At 43.5% G+C, this 24,342-nt stretch overlaps 1 protein-coding gene across 3 annotated transcripts in view; it reads right to left on the bottom strand.

The window, feature by feature from the left end:
* Nucleotides 1-6,820, bottom strand: part of CTNNA2 (catenin alpha 2) — a 522,290-nt gene extending 515,470 nt beyond the window's left edge. Inside the window, exon 1 of one of the 3 annotated variants that reach the window (XM_064448881.1) lies at nt 6,710-6,820. The gene's annotated coding sequence lies outside the window, so the exon portion shown is untranslated. The remainder of the gene's footprint in view (nt 1-6,709) is intronic. The other 2 variants (XM_064448879.1, XM_064448880.1) reach the window with 2 other exon arrangements.
* Between the last annotated feature and the right edge of the window lie 17,522 nt (nt 6,821-24,342).

Below are 24,342 nucleotides of genomic sequence, written 5' to 3'. Positions count from 1 at the left end.
AAAAGTGGCTTTCCAGAGGCAGCAAAGGAGCAAAAATAAAACCTCATCAGATAAATATGCCTGCCTCAGAATATTTGAGCAAATTAAAACTGCAAATATTTTTATGCCACTTTTCAAGAGGTTTTATTAATGTTTGTTAACATGGTTCCTTTGGAAAGGGCCCAACTATTGCTAAGAACATTATGATATGGCAATAGAAATAAAACCAGCACTTACTAAAGTTTTGTAGTAGTATTTCTACTCCACAATCTAACCTGAAAGTTAAATCTTTAGGAAGAGGTCTTTTGGAGCATCTTTTGATGCTTGAAAAGATTTAGAGAACTGATAAAAGTAGTTTTCTCAGCTCTGCACAGGATGGACACCGTTTCTGCATTTAAAATATAAGGAATAAAATATTTCCAGTTGATCCATTTCTTGTAAGTAAAACTTAGAGAACTGAGAGATTGAACTGCCTTTGCTGCACTGAGTGGGCTTTAATGGAGAATTGCCATGAAGACAGATTCAACAGAATACAGAGGGCTGGCTTTTGTTAATAAATAATAAAGCATTAAAAATTAAAGTTGATTAGTTGTAAGAAAGGACAAACCGATTAATCCATTTACAAGAAGCCTTAAGTAACTTAAAAGCTTAAGTCCCATTTGCAGAAGTCACCTGGCCAACTGGGAGCCTACCCTGGCCAAAACCACTTCTACTTTCTGCTTATAAAAGTGTATTCAGAGTTTAATTTCCACTTGTCTTCAGATTGTCTTCTGTTCTAATATTCTTGTCTACTTTAAGCATAATGTAGCATATACTTGTTTTTAAAATACATAGCTTCAAAGAAAAGGAGAAGCGCACAGGAGAGAGAAATGTCACAATAATTATTATAAGACCAATGATAACAACAGATTTGAATAACTATAAAAAGAGCTTTAAAATACTCTAAATAGAGATTCTTTTGTATAACTGAAAATCTACTCTTTTCCTTACCTCTCAAATTAAAATCCTGTGAGATGTTCTTACTGTTACAGGATTCAGCCTCACTTAACCAAATAATTCTCATTACTTAAGAAGCCTAAAAACTTGGGCAGTCTCTGCAGCAGTGTCAAAAACGTTTCTCTACTGTTCTCAGTACTAGAATACTAATGCAGGGGTGATGTGACTGAAAAGGGTAGCCAGCCAAAAAATATACCCAACTTGCTGTCAGAAATGCTGATTCAGCAGAGTAAAAGTACTTCAAAGAAAGGTGTGCTTTGTCAACAGATCCAAAGAAAAACTTTTGAAAAGCTTTCCTCCTGCTGGCCATAAAGTCAGAATGCTTTGTCTGATGACAGGATACAGAGTTTGAAATAAAATATGTGTATTGGTGGGTTGACAGGGGGTGGCGATATTCCTACTTGGGGAAATAACTGTCATTTTACTGGAAATTTTAAACTTCCCACCTTGTTCCAACGCAAAATAAAACACTATTCCCGAAGACAAGGATTTTCCATGACATAAAAATCCTGATTGTCAACCAACTGTTGTGATGCTTACAAGTAGTTCATTTCCTAGAGCAGCTGATATTTTGTTATGTAAACATGAGTTCAACCTACCCTACTGTTTGAAAACTTTCAAGAATTCTTTTATACAACCAGTTTTTTTGGAACCAGATATCTTAGTACCCTCTCCATGCCTCACGTATGATGTTGAGGAAACCATTTAGAAAGCTGAGATGTAGAGCTTTATTCCAGAAACCCAAGACAAAATTCATTTACATCCGAAGAATGCCGAGCCTGCCTGACTGAAAACTCAATACAATACCGTTATCACTCCGAGATACAGTTTGATGTATTATGAATTCCCATAAGACAATAAGAAGCTGGAATACAAGAATAGCTTGGTTATTAACCACATCTTCTAATAGGCCAAAACCTGGTTTCCGTTCTTTGTTGTCATGTCTTCAACTTATTTGTTACAGCAGCCTTAAGCAGTTTTGTCTCTGTAGCTTCCAACAGTGCTCAAGGTACACTAGACTTAGAAGTGGTTTGATCACAGTCAGGTTCACAGTGTTGCTGAACAGCTGGAGGACCTTACCCATCAATAACAGAGCTCCACAGAGGAACTAGAGTCTCATCCACTTTCGCTTCTTGCAGAAGCCTGCTGTATCGGAAGCCGTGCCTTGGGGAAGTTCTCGCTGGTTCACTGATACACAGTACTGCTTATCTAATTCCTCAAGAAAGTTTATCCTAAAAAAATACTATGTTTATAGAAAATAAACAAGTTTATTTTGGTCAAGAAGCAGCTCTTAACTAGCCTCTGAAATAGAACTTTCTTTTTGTCACTTTCATCTTCCCCTCCAATTCTGTTCTTTTTATGTCGTCTTCTTGCATGTTACCTCAAACCAGCTTTAGGGGTACAACTTCTACAGACCTGAGCCACAAAAACTCCAATCAAGTTATGATCTAAGTATGCTACTGCAACTACCATAAGGTTAATCTTGCTATTCTTTATTTCTGCGTGCCTGCCCTTCGTATTTCTAGCTACATATCCTATTTTTTATTTCTCTGTACTTGCCCTTCCTATTTCCAATGTCATTCGGTACTACATCTACACCCAAAGTATGTCCTATGCATTGTACTGCCTATGGGCAACGTATGGAGAAAAGAAATAAAGAGCTTAGCTTTCTTTAGCCAAGCCTTGAAACATGCTCTATTAAAAGCAGAAGCCTACTCTGCTCTGAAATGTAATAAATTGTACAGCTGTGTTGTTGTACACAGGAAAAAAACCCTCATACTCACATGTTCCGACAGCATGTAATACCTAGAAGGCATTGTCATAACTACTGCAATTTGGCAACAAAACAGATTTCAATAAATGCTGCTATTAGAAGTGTGAAGCCATACATAACAAGAAAAAAAATGTATTAAGGGATACAAAATTACAGGCTTTTTGAATCAGTAAGTGTAAAAAATTGGTAGGTGAGGATGAAGACATTTCTTGGCAACAGGAGAAAAAGGGGTTACGGATTTGTAAGAACAAAAGAAATCTTAGCCCTCACACAGGTGTGCTGCTAAACAGGGACTCTGAGCCACACTAACAGTGCAAAAGGGCAGATACAGTCAGTCAGTAACTCTGCACTTGTAACGAAGCGAGATGATTTGCTGGTACCTCGTGAGAATGATGAATTACTTATTCAGTCCACTGCAAGTACAACATTAAAACAATATTACTTTGCCATAAATGTTTTTGATCAGCAGGACCAAAGATCACCACAGAAGAGGGTTCTCACAGAAGTGACCATGGACCATGTCTGTCCCACTGACATGAATTTTTAGCAATTCTGAAAACACCGGGAAAATTTCAGACGTCTGCATGAACGCTAATGTTACAACCGTACTCTAAAAAAGCTAGTGAGACAGTGTTTATAGCTACAGGAAAGTTAGAACGATGGCAGTCCTGAGCATAATAATATAAAAAAAATTATGAGATTCAACTGATGTACCAGAGCTATATAACAAATAGGAAGCAAAATTAATGAAAATAGATCCTCTTAAATGAATCTGGTTTTATTCTTTGCTAAAATTGATACTTCCCATTGGTAAAAATATCTGTATCATATATAAACTTCTGTGGCACTTGGTGCAGTATTCTGCAACAGCTTGATGACAAAATAGCACCAATTAAACAGGTCAAGAACTGGTTAAGTGACACCTTAAAAAAAAAAAAAAAAAAAAAGAGCTTTCAAGAAGGCTGTAACACAGACTAACACGGAGTTCCCCAAAGGTGGAGCCACTATCACAAAACACCTTTTTTCAATTTTTTCTAAGTCTACATGATCAATTGTGACAAAATTTGCACGTTATAAATTGATAGAACACTACATCACTGAGATAAATTGGTTCCAAAAAGCAATCAGGAGTTTTTGGTATATTCAACCTATGCCAGAAACAAAACATTCTTTTAAAAAAGCTATGTGGAAAGTTATAAAGCTACAATCAGGAAACACATGCTGGTCCTACAGAATGATGAACTCTTGTGGAAAGAAACAGTCCTGCAAAGGCTGTGCCACAGAGAGCGTACCCAGACCACAACGCAGTGCTGCAGACGAAGGGTTAATACGTAAATGCAATGGCTAAACAGAAGGGTAACGCTAGAGAGGTAATATTTAAACTCACAAAACACTCCTGAGAGAAGGCATTGGCAATGTTGTTTCCAGCTCATGTTTTCATAAAAATGCTGAAAAAGTGGATTTGGAAAAAAAAGCCACAGAAAGCGAGCTGTGAGGAAAATGCATGCAGTGACGAATTTAAAGTATTTTAGCCCACTTTTTTTCTTTTTTTTTTTCAAATAGAAAAGAGAGGAATTACTAGGTTACAGCAGATAAATACCTCCATGGTAAGAAAATACTTTGAGTTCTTTAGCACAGTGGAGAACGGCACATCAGTAACCAGTGACTGGAAGCTGAAGCCAAATAACTTAATAAACAGCAGATTCTCCACCTCTTGCTGTCTTCCTGATCAAAATTCCAATTTTTCTGGAAAATGCGTTTCAGCCAAATGCAAGTTATTGCACTCAAAAGTAACTGGCTAAAGTCCAACTGACTATAATTGTGAAGGGGTCAGAGCAGAATATCTAATTGCTTCTTTTGGCTTTGCAGTCTCAGTCTACGAGCACTCTTGGTTTGCAGAGCTTCAGAGGCATTTCAGTAGTACCGCACGTGCTCACCATTAATATTAAAAATAAAAAGCTTTCAGAAATCTGCATAAATTAGGGCTGCATTTCCACGTAGGGGCTGAAGCGACACTGGAGCTTTTCCTGGTGAGGCTTTTGTCATCAGCAGAGCCCATTAATGGAATTACAGCTATCCTGTACACAGCTGAGGTGGCATTTCTGTAAACAACCATTTACACAATCGAGTGCAAAAGTTCATCCTTCAGGTCAGTACTTTTCCTCCTCTAGAAAGAATTCTCTTTGACCTGGAGTATAAAAAGCCTGATACAATACATAATATCAATCACAGACACTATAGGTAAAAAGGAAACCAGCAGCATTGTAATAGCCACAAAGCCAGTAAGATCTGTTGTTTGCATCATCATTTAAGACTGCTCCTGCTTATGCTACTTATCTACCTCGTACTCCAAAACCCACAGCATTGACTGCAATCCCGACAAGTTAACAGAATCAACATCTCTCAGGGAATACATGCCAAGATAGTGTATAACATCCATGTTTTAATGTTATTCAGGCTGATAGAGTTTTGCTGTCGTATCGGTTACTGTGGTATCTATGGATTTATAAAATAGTAAGGGTTTTGAAACATATGTATCCTGATGAAGTATAAACAAACTTCTAATTCTGCAAACAGAAGCTCAGAAAGGCTGAAATCATCTGAAGCATGCTAGCAATCAATGTTCTGCCACTCTGCAACTGATGAAGAGAGAAATACAACCACCAACTGATCACTTCAACTGACAGAGCATCACCTCAAAAATAAAACAGGCAGCGCGCACGGCCGGCGAGACGCGAGGGAGTACATTCACTCCTCCAATCTACGGAGGGGCAGGTGCATGCTACCTACTCCTCACGTTACACCCCACCGTGAACATGTAGAAGTTACTTTCCCGAACCCTGGGCGTGCTGACGCTCCCCTAAGCACACGCATCCACAACGCCAACCCCCAAACGGGCAAGGCAGCCAGGGAAGTCTCGCAGCAGCCACGCCGCTCCCCGCCGCCACCACCATGCCCAAGCAAAACTTCTTCCACTCCAGAAGCCACGCAAGGAGACGCTTTGGCCGTCGCCTTTCAGCCGCCATCCACGCAGCTTTCGCCATCCCCAGCACGCTCCGCGTAAAGACAAAGCCGCATTTTAAACTTTCACTCTTTGCCACCGGAGCAAATCCTTTGACGGGAGCTGGCACCTTTCGGGCTGGATTCCGGGTGGGATACGAAGCTGGTGGATCGGAAGGTCTCAGACCCTGGAAGAGGCCTAGAGGGATGGGATGGAGGAAGGTGCTTTCTGCTGTCGCCCCCTCCCCACCGCACAGCACCGCTGCCCGCGCCCCTTCCCCGCCGGCTCCCGGCTGAGGCAATCAGAGCAGCAGCGACTGTAAATTACAGAGACGCACAGTGGATGGATAAAAGGGAGGAAGAAACCTCTGATGCCTGAAGGAAGGAGAATAATTTCTAAAAATTTGAAAAAAAAATGCTTAAAATAACAGAGAGCTAGGTTTCACCTGTAAGTGATGCCAGGTAAATGGATGAATAAGTGAAACAGCACACCCTTGACCCTTTCTGTTCTTCCCTAAATATAAGCCCCCTCTTCCCATAATACACACACCACAAAATGACCATTAATTCAAATCCATTCTTTAAAGGAGAGGGGATTATCTCTGTCTGTGACCGACTCTGTCTCTTTCTCTTTCCCTCTTTCACTGGGCGAGAATTAAAATTACGTTTAAGAAAGGAAAAGGGGAAAAAAAAAAAAAGCATGATTATTATTTCTGGTGGGTGCAAAATGTGGGCACGGGGAGAAGAAGTCTGGGGGATGGGGAGGAGTGGAGAAAGGTGGCTGAGGAGAGAAGAAAGGAAAGGAGGACCAGGAAGCGCAAGGAAGGATGAGGGGAAGGAGAGATAAGGGGGAAGGAGGATAAGGAAAGAGGATGAAAGGAAGGAGCTCGGGGAGGGGGGAAGGATGAAAGGGAGGAAGGGATGAGGGGAAGAAAGGAGGATGCTTTGCCCTGGCCTCACCTCAGCTCGGTGGGTGGGGGTGGGAGAATCTGCCGCCGCCGCCGCCGTCGTCGTCGCCTCCTCCGCCTCCTCCTCCTCCTCCTCCTCCCCAGCAGCGACGGTTACAGCCGGGCTGGGTGCGCGGCGCGGCTCCCTCACACAGCGCCCGGCCCCGGCCCCCGCCTCCCGCCCTCGCCACCCGCCTCCCGCTGCCGGCCCGAGCCGCGCTCGCTCGGCTCTGAGGGGAGCCGGGAGCTGCCGCCGCGGCCGCCAGCCTCCCCGCGGCAGCCACTAGGGGAGGAGGCAGCGCGCCTGCGCCGCCGCCGCCGCCGGGCGCGGGGAGCTGCCCGCCGAGGGGCTGACGGGGCGGGGGGAGGCCTTGCCGCCGCTGCCGGTCCCGGCTAAGCGGGTCCCCAGGCCGGCCGCGGGCCGCCTCAGTGCGCAGTTGCTGTGAGTATGGAAACGGCGTTACCAAGCGGCGCGGTGGGGAAGGGGCGGCGCGGCGGAGGAGGCATGGGGCTGGGGGTGTGAGGGGAGGGGAGCGGGGCTTGCGGGAGGCGCCCGGGGGGCCGGGAGGGAGAGGGCGGCGGCTGCTGCGGGGGCCGGGAGAGGGCTCGGAGGGAGGCCCAGGGTGGCGGGGGGCGGCCGCCGCAGGTGGGGAGCTGAGGTGAGGTGAGGGCTCCCAGGCTGGCCGGGCGCTGCGGGGCCCGGCGGCCTGGAAAGCGGCGGCGGGAGGGGGTGGCGCGTCCCGGCAGCGCGGCGGGGCGAGGCGCGGGTCGGTGGCCGCGCTGGGCCCGCCGTGTGCCGGTGGTAAGGCGGGGGAGGCCGAGGGGCAGCTGCGGAAAGGCTGCGCCTGGCAGTGGGGGCTTGGCAAGCGCAGCCCGGGCGCCGGGGGACAGCGCCGGTACCTGTGACAGGAGGGCTCGGCGAACAAAGAGCTGGGAGGGGGTTTATGTGGATCTATAATGATCTCTTGTACTCCTTCAGATACTGCGCAGGGGGAAGATAATCCCTTTATGAGGGTACCGTCGGGACCGGTTGCAAGAACTTCGGTTCTCCTGTCCTCTTAAAAAAACTTTGCTTATGGCTTTCTGTTACTTGGGTGTTGTACAGCCCTCCATTCGCTGCACCAAATGTCAGGTTTTGTCCCTCTCTGCAAAGCCTTGCACTTTTTTTTCCACTGTTCCTTCGCTTGTATTGCTAATCTTACCAAGCTTAAGGTTTGGGGGTTTTTTTTCACTACACTGCAGCACCTTCTGCTCTTCCTTTTGGAAGGAACACGCTGCCACCATCCTGCTCCAAAACTGCTGAGCCTCAAGTCCCGTAAGCCGCGGTGGCAGAGGATCCCTGTGGAGTAGGTGTCGCTGAGGGGACTTCGCCGTTCTGAGGCAGTGTGAATCCCACTGACGTGCTGTTGTTCCACGCGTCCTTTGCACTTCTTGTGGCATCCATCTGCTTCCCCAGCTTCTGCGTAAACTCACAGGCAGCAAGGAGGGGAGGGGGATGAGTCCTTCCATGCTTTTACCTTTTCTGGCCGGTTTAGGCTTGGAGGGAACTGGCCAAAACAGTTTCCCGGCTCAGCTTGTAAGGGAATGATGTTAGCAGTACAGGTATCCATTAGGCCTCAAGTAGAGGCAGTTGTTGCCAGTCGTCATCTCCTCAGCCCGAGAAAAATATAGTCAGGATTTATATTCATTTTTACAATGAATAAATGAGGAAGGGAGCTGAATTGGAACCTTAATTCTCTTTATCAAGGCACAGCAACAGAGTCCAGGAGGAGTTTGAAGCAGAAGAAAAAAATTTCTTAGGCAAGAGCTCATTTAAATATGAATTTAAATGTGATCAGATTCATCATGGCACACACTTGGCACGGCCATACAACAGATGTAAGTAGTCACAGTGTGTAGTATGCAGAAATACTTTGAATTATTTTAACCTCACAGTATCATTTAGGACGGAAACATAACCTATTCTGCAAGTGTAAGCAGAGATCATGCTGGCCTGCCCTTTATGATGATGTGTAAATTATTGCTGTGAGACAAACTAGGCATTTACTTTGTGTCTTTAATAGGCTTTCAGGTTGCATCAAACTGCTTTTTCTAGGTACTGGTATTGTCTTTCCCATCCTATTGAACAGAGCCAGATGGTGTTAGGAAACCTTTACCTACAGACTTTGTTTCTTGCCTTCACTTCTGAACTCCATATCTTTTGGATTGCTAGTCCTTCTGTGTAGGAGTGGTACCTTACTTTGTGGTAACTGGCTAGTCTATTGTGAATATCAATGGAAACAAGCAAGGTTTCCAAATAGAACGTAGTAAATTACCTCCTCTATCACAGTGCATTACTTCACTAATTGAATGTCAGCTAAATGTTTCTCCAGGCATTTGACTAAAATGAGCATGAGCTATAGTATACATATAAGAACCACAAATAGTAAGTAATCATGATTATGAAAAATGGTATAACTTCTCTCTCTACCAGTAACCCAGCTGCAAATACATCTCTCGTAAATTTGACCCAAATGATTCAGCCAGCTCTCTGGGCATGTTTCTGTTTAAAGCATGTCAATTTAAGAAACAAATCAGATTACTTGCCTAGTCCAGATTACCTTTGTCTAAGACAGAAGACATGGATTGCTGGACTATTGCTAAGAGGTCTGCCAGAATGTGATAAAGAGATCTGAAAATCTGGAAGAGCTCTGTGAACTTATTCTTCTCATAGTCCTGAAAGAGGGCTCTGGCCACTGTTTAGACGTTTCTTTCTTCAATTTAGGTAATTAACATATTTTTGAAATTACCCATATTTTTAGTCACTGTTAACTGTCTCGAAGAAAACTGAGTTTGTTACCACTGTTTACTAAAAACTGAGATAAGCTGCTAAGCTGCCCTGTAAATGAATGTAGCTCCTACCAGCCAAGGGAGGCCAGCGACAGCTCTTAACAAACGCAACTGCCATGGGATCTCCCACTGCCAACTTTCTGCTACATATAGGGAAGAGACATCACCAAAGCATCAGAAATATCAGGCACTTTGATTAGCAAGACAGACAAAAAGGCTATTCTGCTGAAGTGAAACATACACAGGTGCTTTTTGTAAATATATGTTGTTGTTGTTTTAGTTCTGTGCCAACTGTGAAACTGTCACAATGTAGAACCCAAATATTAAGTATATACGTGGAAAATAGGAATGATTGGAATAAGGACGACAGAAAAATTCAGACAGGGTATGCGTCACGTTTATCAGTGAGTCTGGTCCTGGTTGGCCATTTAGTCTTTACCTTTCCTTTACTTGAGATTTTTATGCTGAGTTCTGCAATATGTAGTTACTCAAAGGAGTAGCTAGTCAGATACAAGTTGGCTTTCACTTTAGCTCGTACCAGGGACAGCTGGTTGCAGAATTTCTGGGGAGAACATAAGTACACCTGAGCAAGAGGTCCTGGGAGGGTTGGAGTTGCTGAAGTGGCATCCCACGGCTCAGGCCACCATGTGCCATATGAACCCTCTGGCTGTGCCCAGTCACCTCACGTAGGTGCAGTAGTCTTTGTCTATATATAAAAGGCCATCAGGAAATGAGTGGGGTCGTTACTGAAAGATGTTAATGCAAGATCTGTGGTGGTGGTGGTGTGATCAACCAGAACGCAGATGTACAGGAGAAACCATGGTTTCTTGTGAGCTCTGTAGACGATTTGCAGTATTTATGTTGTGGAGACTGCGTGGCAGAAAGGGCATTTGGGTTCTGTAAGTGCAGCACGCTCTGCTGCTTTTGAAGAACTCAAAGCTGTGTGATCCCTGGGATAAAAAGGTTAGGAAATCAAGGGGGTTTCAAGTTTCTCTGCTTAGGGAAATCTATGTTGGCATTTGTGGTTATATAGGCAGATTGTTGGTTACAAGGGTATTGCATAGCAAATCTCAGCGCATAGCAGTCCTGGTTTTCACATACTGACCTATGGTTTACTGGTGCCTGGACAGATAGGAACGTCACTTTCTAAATCACCTATTGAATATTTTTCTTTTTTTTTTTCTTTTTTTTTTTTTTTTTACTGTTAATGACAACATTAGAAAGCAGGTACCCTGCCATGATGTAGTGTACTGGAAATCATTTTCTTTTGCATGCCATTTAAATCTGTAGTAATCAAGCCATAGTCTGTTACCTATTATGACAAAAACTGTGACATGATATCCAGCAAATACAGGTTTTCTCCATAAAATTGCATGTTACTTGTGTTCTCTGACAAAGTTATTTTTGGATAGTGGGGTTAATAATCTAGAATTTTTATATTCTCCAGCACACAAAAAGACTTTACACTGAGGGTAGATCTAAAATTAATCAGACCATATTTACAAATATAACCACAACATTATATCTTAAAGAGGAAAAAAGCTGGAATTAGCATTAACATAACAATCAATTTATCTTATTTTTACCCACATTTGTCTTAATTACTGGGCATTTAGCTTTTGCTATAATAGATCTGTCATGTCATTTAGCTCTTTTTCTGTATTTTCTTCAATGTTCCTCACATCCAAATACTGTACAATATCAACTTCTTCAGTAAGACCTAATATTTGACAGTTTTCAGTCTTAAAATAGGTTAGTCCACCTCTTGAAATATTACAAAGTATGTTTGTATCTTTACACCTAGCTCTCGTGAAAATACCACAGCAGGAATTACCCCCCTTATCCCAGCATAAAGCCTCAGTATTGTGTCTGCATACACACAGAAAAAAACCCTCCACACCTTTTGCTCATCTTTTCTCTTGTAGAAGGTTCTTCTACATGAAGAGGGGTTATTGCTAAAACGGTCTCGATTGTCTGCTTCAAGAAAATGAACTTAAAATTTTGAGGTTTTATTTCCTCTGTTATGATCTCAATACCTCTTTGTGTCTAGATGGACTTCGTTTCTTCCACCACCTAATCCCGAACCCCTGTTCCTGTTTGGACAACGTTTGAGCTTTATTGTAAAAGAGAATTTCTGAGAACAGGAAAATGAAGAATAGCAGGGTTTTTAATTGAAAGACTCGGTTAACTAATATATGCTTAAGAGAAATTGAGGAGGATCTGTATCTCTTGGACAACTCAAGCAGATTTTGAAAGCTGCAGGTGGAACTAAGAATGCTTTAAGCTTCTTTTAGGCTCAGTTATCTTTAAAGACAAACCAAGTAATAGGTTGTTTCTTTAAGGTAGCTTGTTGCCTGTCTATGCTGCAGGGAGATCAGCAGCAGTTCTGACAGATATTTCAGTGCCTTGTATTAATAAGACATTACCTTTTGGACTTGACTGTCTGAGTGCCCATAAATATACAGGGATTGACTAAAATCATTGGCCGTCCCTGAGCACATTTGGGTACCTTTTGGGTAGGTATTTTAGAGCCCTATATTTTGGTTTAGGTATGTCATTTTTTGCACATTTGCTTGAGCACTGGGTCGCAAATATTTCTTGCTTCTCCTCTGCAATGAGACACTTCTGTGCTAGATATTGGCACGAGAAGCACAGTAAGCAACAGGAAAGCCTTCACACCCTGCAGGTTATTTAAATTGGATATTGTATAAAGAGTCATATGCAAGGTGGGTTCTGACACTACGAGTCTCCTGCCTGCCATGCCCTCTGCCACCCCTTTTGACCGTGTTCTCTGGCTCAAAAGAATCTGCCAGTCAGAGCATCCAGAGACTTACCCTGACTTGGACCTCTGAACTAACTAGAAGGCAAGTAGCAGGTGCAGGTTGTTCCGAAAAAAACCACAGGAGATATGTCTCTCCACTTTTTTTTATGCTGGAGCGGATGGGGCAACTACCTTCCCTCCTTTCAGAAAGCTGACTCTAAAAGCTCAAAAGAAGCGCAGAAAAGACACCTGGTCTTTGCTGTTGTCAGACTAATGTTGACTAGATTAATGACCGCCATAGCAGACTATTACGAGGCCTTTTCCTACAATGATTACTTTTCAAAACCACAGGAAGAGATTTTAGATTTTGTTAAAAGTTTATTTTGAACGTCACTTGATGCCACCTGTTAACGGGGCGGGGGGATGTTTGCGGAGGTCATCTCTCATCCTTTAATTGCAAGAAAGGCAATGTGCGGTAGCTTTATTGCACTTCCATATTTTGAAGGGGAGATGAAGAAAGAATGGTTTAGAAATCTTGCATATATTCAGAGAATGTGCTATAGACTTTGGAATATTCAGTTCAAACACCATAAAATCTCTCACATTTATTAAATGAATTGTGTTCTATCTGGACAGGGGTGACATCTAGGGAAAAGATTGAAACTCAGGAAAATGTGACTTCTCAGCCCTTCCTCAAACCTCCTTGAATAACTGACTTGACTTCTTTAAAGCTGCCTCAGTTTCTCTACGTCTAAGTTGCCTTAGTTATACATATGTCAGAAAAATTATTTTTTATATCTTCCCTTAAAGCTCTTCTGTCCTACAAAAACGTTGATCAAATAGGCAGCTCTTAAGCCGAGAGCGCTGCTTTTCATGTTGACCACCACCTTCTAGCTGTTTCCCATCTGTTGTTTGTAAACACTTCATGTCTTGTGCTGCTGATGTTGTTAGCTCCTTGGAAAACAAGCTCTATTTTCTCATGTTTGCACACTGCATCAAAACAACAGGAAATCTGTCCATGACTGTGAATCCTACGCAACACCAGAATATAGTTTTTTCTTGCTAGGGATCCCAATTAGTGAAACTTATCAGAGGTAAACAGTTATGTTGCAAGCTGTAAGGCAATGTAGTTCGTACGAACCCAGAGCATATGCTCAGGTAGTCTTGTCTAAGGCGGGGGGGGACAAGATAAGTGAGAGAGAGATCAAAGGAGGGAGCTGGGCTGAGTGTGTGAGAGAAGGGACAGGAGGTAGTAGAGGAACTAGGCAGAAGGTGCACAGATTAAAAACTGCAGTATGTATTTTTGGCCCATGCCGTTGCAGAACTAGTTGCAGTTGTCTTGTAGAACTGCGCTGTCCCTAGAATCCCTTTCTTTTCCTAACCAAAGAAAGGCTTATGGGGAAGGATTAATATCCGGATCCTAATAACTGTCACAGAGTAAGAATGACTCTCTTCAAAATTTCCAGTCTGAGGAATGAACCGTTTTATGTGCTGCCATGGTTCCAAATGCAGTGCGTTAAGTATTCCTCTGTTGAAGAAAAAAGCCAGTGGATTTGCTTCACTTCAGGGAAATCACGGTCCTCAACCTTCTACATTTTCGATTATTACATCCTGTTGTGCTTTCTGTACCTGTGAGGTGGGATGGAAAGCTGTCTGGAATTTGCTCATCCACATGAGAATTGCTGGATTCCTCCACCGAACCATAGTACTTTTCTGCAATGTTATTTACAAATACTGGAGTAAATTTCGATCCTTTCTCTGGCCTTACTGCAAACTCCTGTTCTCTTTGTGACACTTCTACTAGACAAAACGTGACAGGGAATGTCCATAGCTGACATTGTCTCTTGGTAATCTAGAGGTAACTGGCTGTAGAACTTTTAGCCTACAGGAAAAAGAAACGTGTTTTTATTTTTATTAACCTTTCTTTTTGATAATTAATTCTGGTTTGCACTACATGAAAGATTCTTTGTATCACAGAATCACTGACCAGCACACCCAGAGCAGGGGCACAGGGCCGCGTCCAGGCAGGGGGTGAATGTCTCCAGGGAAGGGACCCCACAGCCTCTCTGGGCAGCCTGTGCCCCTGCTCTGGCACCCGCACAGCAAAGGAGTTTGTCCTCATGTTCAGGGGGAACTTCCCGTGTTCCAGCTTGTGCCCGTGGCCCCTTGGCCTGGCGTTGGGCACCACTGAAAAGAGCCCGGCCCATCCCCCTGACACCTGCCCTTCAGATATTTATAGGCATCGATGAGATCCCCCCTCAGCCTTCTCTTCTCCAGGCTGAACAAGCCCAGGTCTCTCAGCCTTTCCTCACAAGGGAGATGCTCCAGTCCCATGATCACCTTGGCAGCTCTCCACTGGACTTGCTCAAGCACTTCCCTGTCCTTCTTGAACTGGGAAGCCCAGACCTGGACACAGCACTGCAGGTGTGGCCTCAGTGGGGCCGAGCAGAGGGGGAGGGGAACCTCCCTCGCCCTGCTGGCCACACGCCTTTCCATGCACCCCAGGACACCGCTGGCCCCCTTGGCCCCAAGGACCCGGTGCTGGCTCAGGGTCACCTCGCTGCCCCCCAGCACCCCCAGGGCCTCTCAGCAGAGCCACCCTCCAGCAGGTCCCCCCCAGCCTGTGCTGGTGCGGGGGGTTGTTCCTCCCCAGGGGCAGGACCCTGCACTGGCTGTTGTTGAATTTCGTGAGGTTCCCCTGGGCCCAGCTCTCCAGCCTGTCCAGGTCTCACTGAATGTGACAGGACAGCCTTAATTATTGTACTTAATTAAGGGTTAAACGAGATACTTGGGATATATTACATGCTAAACATTTTTTATCAGAAGAAAGCAATCACTTAAGTATAGTTTCTGTCTTGTGGGCAGGAAGCTGTGGTGAGATGGAATAGATGAAATCAAGATTTGGTTTAGGTATATAATATTTACAGAAATTATCTCCCACATCTTGAAGTATGTAAAATTTCTAATTTCTTTTTTTCTTCTATTGACAGAAGCCCAAGACGATGCATCTTTCCATTAACTTCTGTAAAAACGCACAAAAGAATTTTAACTAAAGCATGGCCTGAAGAAAGTTAATGAAGTTGTTTGTAGTCTGCATCACAAATGAAAAGACTATGGATGACTCTGGTCTTTTCCTTCAGGCCTTGATGAATCATGAAAATGACAGAAAGTTGACTTTTCTAAAGGAGCAGCAGCTGTAAGTAAAAAAAAAAAATCAAGAACAAAAAGAAATCATGGAAAGCTGATGGCAAGAGCTGCTACTGGTGGTGACCAGTCTGTTGTAAGCTGAAATTTTCTTGCATCTTAATGGACCTTTTGACCTAATTTACAGAGCCTTTCTTGTTAATTAACTTTTTTAGAAAGGTCAAACCTTTTCTTCTGCTAAAGATCATGTACTTCAACCGCGAAGTCTTTTCTCATCTACAGTAGCAATACAGCAACATAAAATTCAGGGGGTTTTATTATGAACAAATTAATAAATCATGAGCAATAAGCCTGGAGTGTTTCACACCCATTTGCCCTCTCCTCGCTTTTCGTTGACAGTTAAAGAATGATATGAAGAATTCCTTTTTGTATTTGTCTGTTTGTCATGACCAGTGCAAATAATCACATAGGCTTGTGGGGGCAGGCAGCAGGCTCACCCATTTCCAGGCTGGAGATGGATATAGTTTCAAACAGAAAGAAAATGACATTCCAAAAACCCACACGGACCTGTTAATTGTGAGAGAAGTAGAAGTGTGAGAAGAATGCTCCATGTAAAATGAGCATGCCACATTTAGATAATAATCCTGATTTCAATATCAAAAATGCTATGCACGTTCAAATTGAATTATGCAGCTTATTACTTCTGGAAAGGGTTGCACCTCTTGATCGATCAGGTCAAAAGTTACGTAAGGCCTTACATGCCTTACATAAAGCACACCTCAAATGGGAATGACACTGCAGGAATATTTGCGTTGTCAAAGCCCTCCTCATGTTTGAATGGCAGCTGAATGAACCATCCCTTAAAAAAAGAACACCAAGAATACTTTTTCATTAAATTAATGGACCTGCTCAGAAATATTGAAAGAATGTCAACAAACTATGACGACTGTAGGATTTGCAATAATATGTTGGGGGCAGGGTGTGGGGTAAAAGCTAGCACTGTACTATTTTGGAAATTTCTCTGACAGGGTACTAGGATCCATTCCATTTCATGATTTCTTCATGCAAACTACATAAAATACTTCATAAAAACAGAATTTTGGCAAATTAAATTAAAACAGGTTGCTATGACAGTTCCTACAAATATTTCTATTTTAGCTTTGTTTTGTATTATAAATATGTCAAGATGAAGCTGTTTCTGTCAAAACAGAAATTTTTCCTCTTGGGAAAATTTTCCAAGCATTTTTTCAATGCCCTAATTTTCAGTATTCGTCAAAGTCAAGAAGAAGGCTAATTTCAAATGCTCTAGCTTACATCTGCATAATCGTAAACCCATGAGAACATAGCTTTAGTCTGATAAATGAGTAATGTCATTAGATACAGTATTGTTAGTTTAATTGACTTTGTTTACTGCTCTGTATAACAAGTGACTGAAAAATAAACGACACTTAACATTGGCTAAACCGTTTCTAGTGGTTTCTGAAATAGAAGTCAATGGTACAAATACAAGCCATTGCCAGAAAACGTTAACAGTGCAGGTTTTTGTTCCAGTAGCACAATGCCAAGTGAAATCTAAGTGGATACAGCGAATTGCATCTAGTCCTTTGTAAATAAGAAACAGGTGAACTCTCAAAGCTACAGACATAAAAATAGTCCAGATTTATCATACAAACGTCACTGATGAAATCTTACATAAGGAACTCATTTAATACTGGTGCCGGTGGACGACTGTGAGTGTTAGGCAACAGTTGAAGTAATAGTGCATTTACAACACGATGAAGTTGACTCAAAGTTCTTTGCATTCAGAGGTACAGAAAGGAGTGAGTATTTGCCGGTTTTAGATTCTTTTAACATCAGACCGTAAGATCTCTACATAGGAGAAGGAATTGCCAAAGATAGACTTCGCTTGTGTGGGGCAATAGTTGATAAATTACAGTTAAAGGTAATTCTTTAATGCAAGTTCATAGATATGCCTCCCTGAAATTAACCCAGATGTGCCCTATACACATGGGTTAATCATGGGTTTTATTGCAAAGCGGTTTTTTTGCATTATCGATGGATTGTATCTCTTAAGACTGGCAAAGCATCTATGTTGGTTTATGCCACGTTATCTCAAAACGTGGTCCAAGAACTGTAACGTGGCAGCAACAGATGCTTAAGTTCTGTCAAGAAAGTAGAAATCATTTGATTAATGGCAGCTTATTTCTGGTGCTTTGAAGTTCCTAAGAAAGAAGAAAAAGGCAATGTCCCGAGGCAAGGAACAAGGTAACCAGAGAGCATATTGAAAAAGAAGGGGGAAACAGGCAGCGGGTGTAATATTCTGAAAAAGCAGATAGAAAAGAGCTGGTTTAAGATCGATGAGGTGAGGAACTGCAGGAGCCAATGTTACCTGCATTTTTTCAGCACATGTTGAAAGGTACTGTGCTTGGAGGGATAGAGCACAGCCTTTTCTCTCCCAAACCTTGGAATGGTCTCAGAGATGTTAAGCAGTTGGGAATGGAAGAGAAAGATGGTCTGTATAACTGTATATGAGATGTTATGTAGTCCTATGAAAAATGATTCTTATCATGAAATGTTAGAGAAGCTCACAATTTTTTTTTTAATTCAAACTCAAGCTAATTCCACTCTTTCTTGCCCCCCACCCCGCTGACATTAATAGGACTTTCACAGTTGACTTGCAAGGAGCAAGATACATTTGTTTTATGCTTTTATTTTACTGTTTCAGTGCTTTTGTCCTGTTAGCAGGTTATAAATGCATATGGTTTGGGAGAGCTTGGAGTAATAGGGAGTAAAATGGAAAGTGCTCCTGGGAAATTGGTTATTTGTATAAAGATGATGAGAGAACAAGTGCTTTATGTGAGGGCTCTGACTCTGTTAAAGGACATTTGGCTTGAGGACAGCATACTTGTTGGCACATGCATTTAAGTGTGTCTGTTATTACACTGCTTTGTACTGTGCACAGAAAACCAGCATGTCTCAGATGCTTTTTATTATGTATCTTTGCTATACGTGTCAGCATGCATTGGCAATATACTGACAAATTGGTTCTGTGAATGTGTATGTCCAAATCATAGAACAGTTTGGGTTGGAAGGGACCTTAAAGATCATCCACTTCCAACCCCCCTGCCTTGGGCAGGGACACCTTCCACTAGACCAGGTTGCTCAAAGCCCCATCCAGCCTAACCTTGAACACTTCCAGGGATGGGGCATCCACAGCTTCTCTGGGCAACTTGTTCCAGTGCCTCACCACCCTCAGAGTGAAAAATTCCTTCCTTATATCCAGTCTAAAACTACCCTCTCTCAGTTTAAAGTCGTTACTCCTTGTCCTGTCACTACATTCCCTTGTAAAGTCCCTCTCCAGCTTTCTTGTAGGCCCCCTTCAGGTACTGGGAAGCTGCTATAAGGTATCCATGGAGCCTTCTCTTTCTCCAGGCTGAACAACCCCAACTCTCTCATCCCGTCTCCATAGGAGAGCTGCTCCAGCCCATAGATCATCTTCATGGCCCTCCTCTGGACTCACTCCAGCAGGTCCATGTCCTTCTTATGTTGGGGGCCCCAGAGCTGAATGCAGCACTGCAGGTCGGCCTCACGAGAATGGAGCAGAGGGGGAGAATCACCTCCCTCAGCCTGCTGGCCACGCTTCTTTTGATGCAGCCTGGGATACGCTTGGCTTTCTGGGCTGGAAGCTCACATTGCTGGGACATGTTGAGCTTCTCATCAACCAACACCCTGAAGTCCTTCAGGGCTGCTCCCAGTCCTTTCTCTGCCCAGGCTGTGTTTGTGCTTGGGATTGCCCCGATCCATATGCGGGACCTTGCTCTTGGCCTTGTTGAACTTCATGAGGTTTGCGTGGGCCCACCTCTCAAGCCTGTCAAGGTCCCTCTGGATGGCATCCTATCCCTCAGGCATGTCAATCACCCCACACAGCCTGGTGCCATTGGAAAACTCGCTGAGGGTGCGCTCGATCCCACTGCCGATGTCGCCAACAAAAATGTTAAACAGTGCCGGTCCCAATACCGACCCCTGAGGAACGCCTCTCGTCATTGGTCTCCACTTGGACATGGAGCCATTGACAGCAACTCCTTGAGTGTGACCATCCTGACAATTCCTTATCCACCGAGTGGTCCATCCGTCAAATCCGTGTCTCTCCAATTTAGAGACAACAGTGTCAGATGCTTTGCACGAGTCCAGGTAGATGATGTCTGTTGCCCTTCCCTCATCCACCAACAGAGAAACCCCATCATAGAAGGCCACTAAGTTTGTCAGGCATGATTTGCCCTTAGTGAAGCTTCAATGGCTGTCACCAATCACATCCTTGTTTTCCATGTGCCTTAGCATGGTTTCGAGTAGGATCTGCTCCATGATATTTCCTGGCACAGTGGTGAGACTGACTGGCTTGTAGCTCATTTTTTCCCTTTTTAAAAATGGGGCTTATGTTTCCCCTTTTTCAGTCAGTGGGAACTTCACGGGACCACCATGACTTCTCAGCTATGATGGACAGTGTCTTAGAAACTTCATCTGCCAGTTCCCTCAGGACCCATGGGGGCATCTCATTAGGTCCCATGGACTTGAGCACCTTCAGGTTCCTTAGGTGGTCTTGAACCTGATCTTCTCCTACAGTGGATGGTTCTTCATTCTCGCAGTCCCTGCCTTTGCCTTCTGCGACTTGGGTGGCATGTCTTGAGAAGACTTACTATCACTCAGAGCCATCATGCAATCAGTCAGGTTCCAGCCACGGAGAAACTGTGTAAAACTGGGGGTCAACATGTACAACACAACTTCTATTTAAAGGCTCAACAGGTATAAATTTATGTAGCAGTAAAAAGGATGCGAGTACTAAGAATATCTGTAATTGCTACAGTGACTGTGAACACGTTTGAGGGACCACAATCACAGAAATATCGTAAGAGCAAATGGCAAAATAACCATGTTCTAGACAATGTGGAAAGGAAAAAAAAAGAAAGCTTACCTTTCAGCATCTGATTTTCTGGAAGCCAATGGCCAATACAGACCATCCCATGGCAGGTGCTCAAGCTGGATGTCACTGGTACTTTCTCAACTTGACCTAGCGGTATAAAGCTTTCGGAGTAGTTCAGATCTGTGATTTATTTGATTCCGTAAATGCTTTAAAAATATCAATAATGATTTAAGAGAAAGACGCGCAAACTATCATAAAAGATGAGCATTATTTAAAAGTAAATTTGGGTGTGATGCCTTGACCCATTTAGAATATTAAGAACTGTGCTTCATTAAAGTATTGAATACATATTTCCATTATCTGTTGAGTGGCCAGAAATATCTGAGGAGGCTTTTAGGTAGTGTGTGTTAACATCCCTTTCCCAGAAGTGGGCCAAAAGTGGGTGAAGGCTTATGTAGCCTGCATTTACAACATGGGTCCCTCTCAAAAAAAATAATCCTGACCGTAGAGAAGGAGCTAACACTACGAAGGGTCCAAATCCTGTATGTCTTAACTGAGTATCTCCTTTGACCTTGATAGGCCTAAACCTGGAGCATTAGCCACAGGAGGATGTGGTCTAGTATATATTAATGACAAGTTGTCTTGAACTCGTGTTGCCTTCAGTGCTGCAAAAGCGTGATGGTGATGATGTATACTGGCTCCTCGGTCTGCCTCCAGATGAAACTCCCTCTTTCACATGACAAGAACAACAGGGCGCCTCCGATGAGAGGAGGGAGGCTGCCAGGTTACTGCCCACAACGGGAGACTGTGTAAGAGCAAAGGAGTAGCACGATCGGAATTTGACATAATGAAGCACCTAATGCTAATCACAGCGGTGAAAAGATCCTCCATTTGTTCAGTTAAGACCTTACTTGTTGCACCTTTTATTAGTTACAGGAGATTATAAAGATGTAAATTACAAGGTAGTTTGATGAGTTATAGCTACGTGGAAGTCAGATCTAAACTGAGACTGTAAAAGTAAGATACTGAGCAAATAAGCTTTAATACTACTATATTATGCATCTCACCTCTCCCTCACAGAGCTTTTTGTAATGTTATTTCCAAACAGTATGTTTCAGGAAGAATGTTTTCTTAGTAAGCAAACACTTAGGTATTCCAACACATCCTAATACACTGAGGACTTTTATAGCAATCTTTCTTTTTCTTTATAAGGTGACACTGGATATCTCTTGAAAAATTGCCTAATCTCTCTCTATCTCCAGATTCTCTCTGGAAACTGTATCATTATAAATTATAATGAAACTGAAAAAGTGACCAGAATAGTAATTGAAAGAACATTTGGCATCTTCAAAATGAGACTTAGATGCTTAGATAAATGGGGTGGAAAGGAACGAAACTGCCCTTCATGAAAGTTCAGAGCAGCCCTGGTAGGTGTCTGTTATGTAATACAGCCATTAAATATGGTTCATCTGTAAAGACAAACAGGAAGAAATTGCGTGAGTTGATCCAAATTACTGAAGTAAACGGCCGTAATGGTGTACATTTGGAAAATTATATCATGATAGGACAGAGGAAATTAAAAATAAGGTGCTAGCTGTCCGCAACCAAAGTCTAAGCTGAAGTACAGCTGACGCCTTCATTCTGAAGCGGTGCAATAGTAGTAGAGAGCTTAGACGTGGGCCTGCAGCACAGGAGAGGAGGTGCTGTTTCTGGCTGTTACGCAGACCCCCCGCATGTTGGCTTATATGCGCCTTCGGAGTCTCCTGTGTCATTACATTTCATCCTAGAACCATTTTAGCATCAGTAAAATGGAAATTAGAAATACAATCTTTCCAATGCTAAAGGAAAAGTGCGCTGCAGACCAGTAGACTACAGTTTCAGGCAATAAATTGATTTCAAGTTCTTCTCATGCCAAACATCAGGAGTGGGGACGGCTCCCCTTCCCCTCCCCTCCTGCAGTCTAGTCAGTGAACAAGAAAGTTCTAGCAAATGCTACAAAATTACGTTCCTGCTTTTTTTTTTTATTTCCCTGCAGAAGTCCTGAAATTCTACATTTTACAGAATCCCAGACTGGCAGGGGTTGGAAGGGCCCTCTGGAGCTCACCCCGTCCCACCCCCAGAGCAGGCACCCCCAGAGCAGGGGCACAGGGCCGCGTCCAGGCGGGGGGTGAATGTCTCCAGGGAAGGGACCCCACAGCCTCTCTGGGCAGCCTGTGCCCCTGCTCTGGCACCCGCACAGGGAAGGGGTTTGTCCTCACGTTCAGGGGGAACTTCCCATGTTCCAGCTTGTGCCCATGGCCCCTTGGCCTGGCGTTGGGCACCACTGAAAAGAGCCCGGCCCCATCCCCCTGACACCCACCCTTTAGATATTTATAGGCATTGATGAGATCCCCCCTCAGCCTTCTCTTCTCCAGGCTGAACAAACCCAGGTCTCTCAGCCTTTCCTCACAAGGGAGATGCTCCAGTCCCCTGAACATCTTCGTAGCTCTCCATGGACTCTCTCCAGTAGTTCCTTGCATTTCTTCAACTGGGGAGCCCAGACATGGACGCAGCACCGCGGATGCAGCCTCAGTGGGGCACAGCAGAGGGGGAGGGGAACCTCCCTCGCCCTGCTGGCCACACTCCTTTCCATACACCCCAGTTTCTGTATATATATATGCCCAGGTCCAGCTACAGCAGGACAGGCAGTTCCAACTTTATGACAGCATGTCCAGCTTTGCACCCACTCCTTGAAGTGGGAACTGTGGGTTTGAAATCCCTCAGGCAGTCTGGCCTCCAGTCCAGGTCATCTTCCTAGGCTTTTGACCAACAGGTTGGCTTGGCTCTGCCCTTTTATGGAGCTTACCAAGTAAAACAGCTGTGACTGATCGCTGCCTTTTGTCCTGCCTGTCCTGTGCTGGAACATATCCACCAGCTCAGGTTCCTCAGGTGATCTGAAGGTATATTTCTGAATTGCATGTAGCCTTGGGCTGCAAACAGGCACTGGTGCAATGGAGACCATCATGCTATGTGCAGCACAGGAGAAATGTAGGTGGTTTAGTAAGTTCTCTGTGGGGAGGATGTATGTACTTAGAGCTTCTTAGAAGCCGAAGTAGGTAGGCTATACTAATATCCTTCTTCAGGAATTGGGTCTTACAATCCAGTAAACACCTCAGACACCCAAATTCTTCATCACCTCTTCTCTTGCCAAATTCTTCATGGTCCTACAGGGGCAAACACCCTTTCCCAGACAAAAAAACTGTACTAGTGTGAATGGGGGATGTGTAATTTCTTGCACTGCAAATTTAAATAGAGGGGAAAAAGGGTTTTCAGCCATAGACTTTTCTGTATTTATAAAAATGCTATAAAAATTGTTTAATGATGAGAGACCCTGAGATAGACAAGGTACTGCAGCTTTTCCAAGAAAGCTTTTGTTAAAAGGACCCCAATATTTGGTTACTTATGCACAAAGTGCAATAAGCTCTTCCATGAATAGTATTGAAACACTTATCTTTCTGTGCATTTCTGCCCTATATTTTCTATGCGTGGTCCTCAAAATCTTAAAGTATCCCCAGCCTTTATTGCATTCAGGTTTTTGACCCCCTCATTGCAAGAAACGGCATGTGCTACATAAAACTTCGCTCATGCCAGTTGTCCTGCTGATACACATATCCTGTCAGACCAGCTGGCTGTTGGCAATCTGCAGAGGTAAATGTCAAGTTCTTGCCCGTCCCCCTGCTATGAGGACAGCACAAAACTATTTCTGTGTAAACAGCATGGTGTAACTATAGTCCACTGATTCGGTTTTGGTTGGGTAATTTACAATATTGCAGAAAGTAAAGAGGAATAAGAGGGTCAGAAACACATACAGAAAGAAGGAAGCGTACTGCACTTAATTTCTCCTGAGAAATTTCAAATTTTTTTGTTTTAATTAAGTTTTCCCATCTTAATCCAAGTGGTGTTACACACGAGCTGATGAACAGTCTTCAGAGCTAATGTTTTTTCCCTCTGTCTA

The sequence above is a fragment of the Phalacrocorax carbo genome, chromosome 4 (genome assembly GCF_963921805.1).
Source record: "Phalacrocorax carbo chromosome 4, bPhaCar2.1, whole genome shotgun sequence".
Classification (NCBI taxonomy): domain Eukaryota; kingdom Metazoa; phylum Chordata; class Aves; order Suliformes; family Phalacrocoracidae; genus Phalacrocorax; species Phalacrocorax carbo.
Note: the sequence above shows the minus strand (reverse complement) of the source record. Positions and strands in the feature narration are given on the sequence as shown.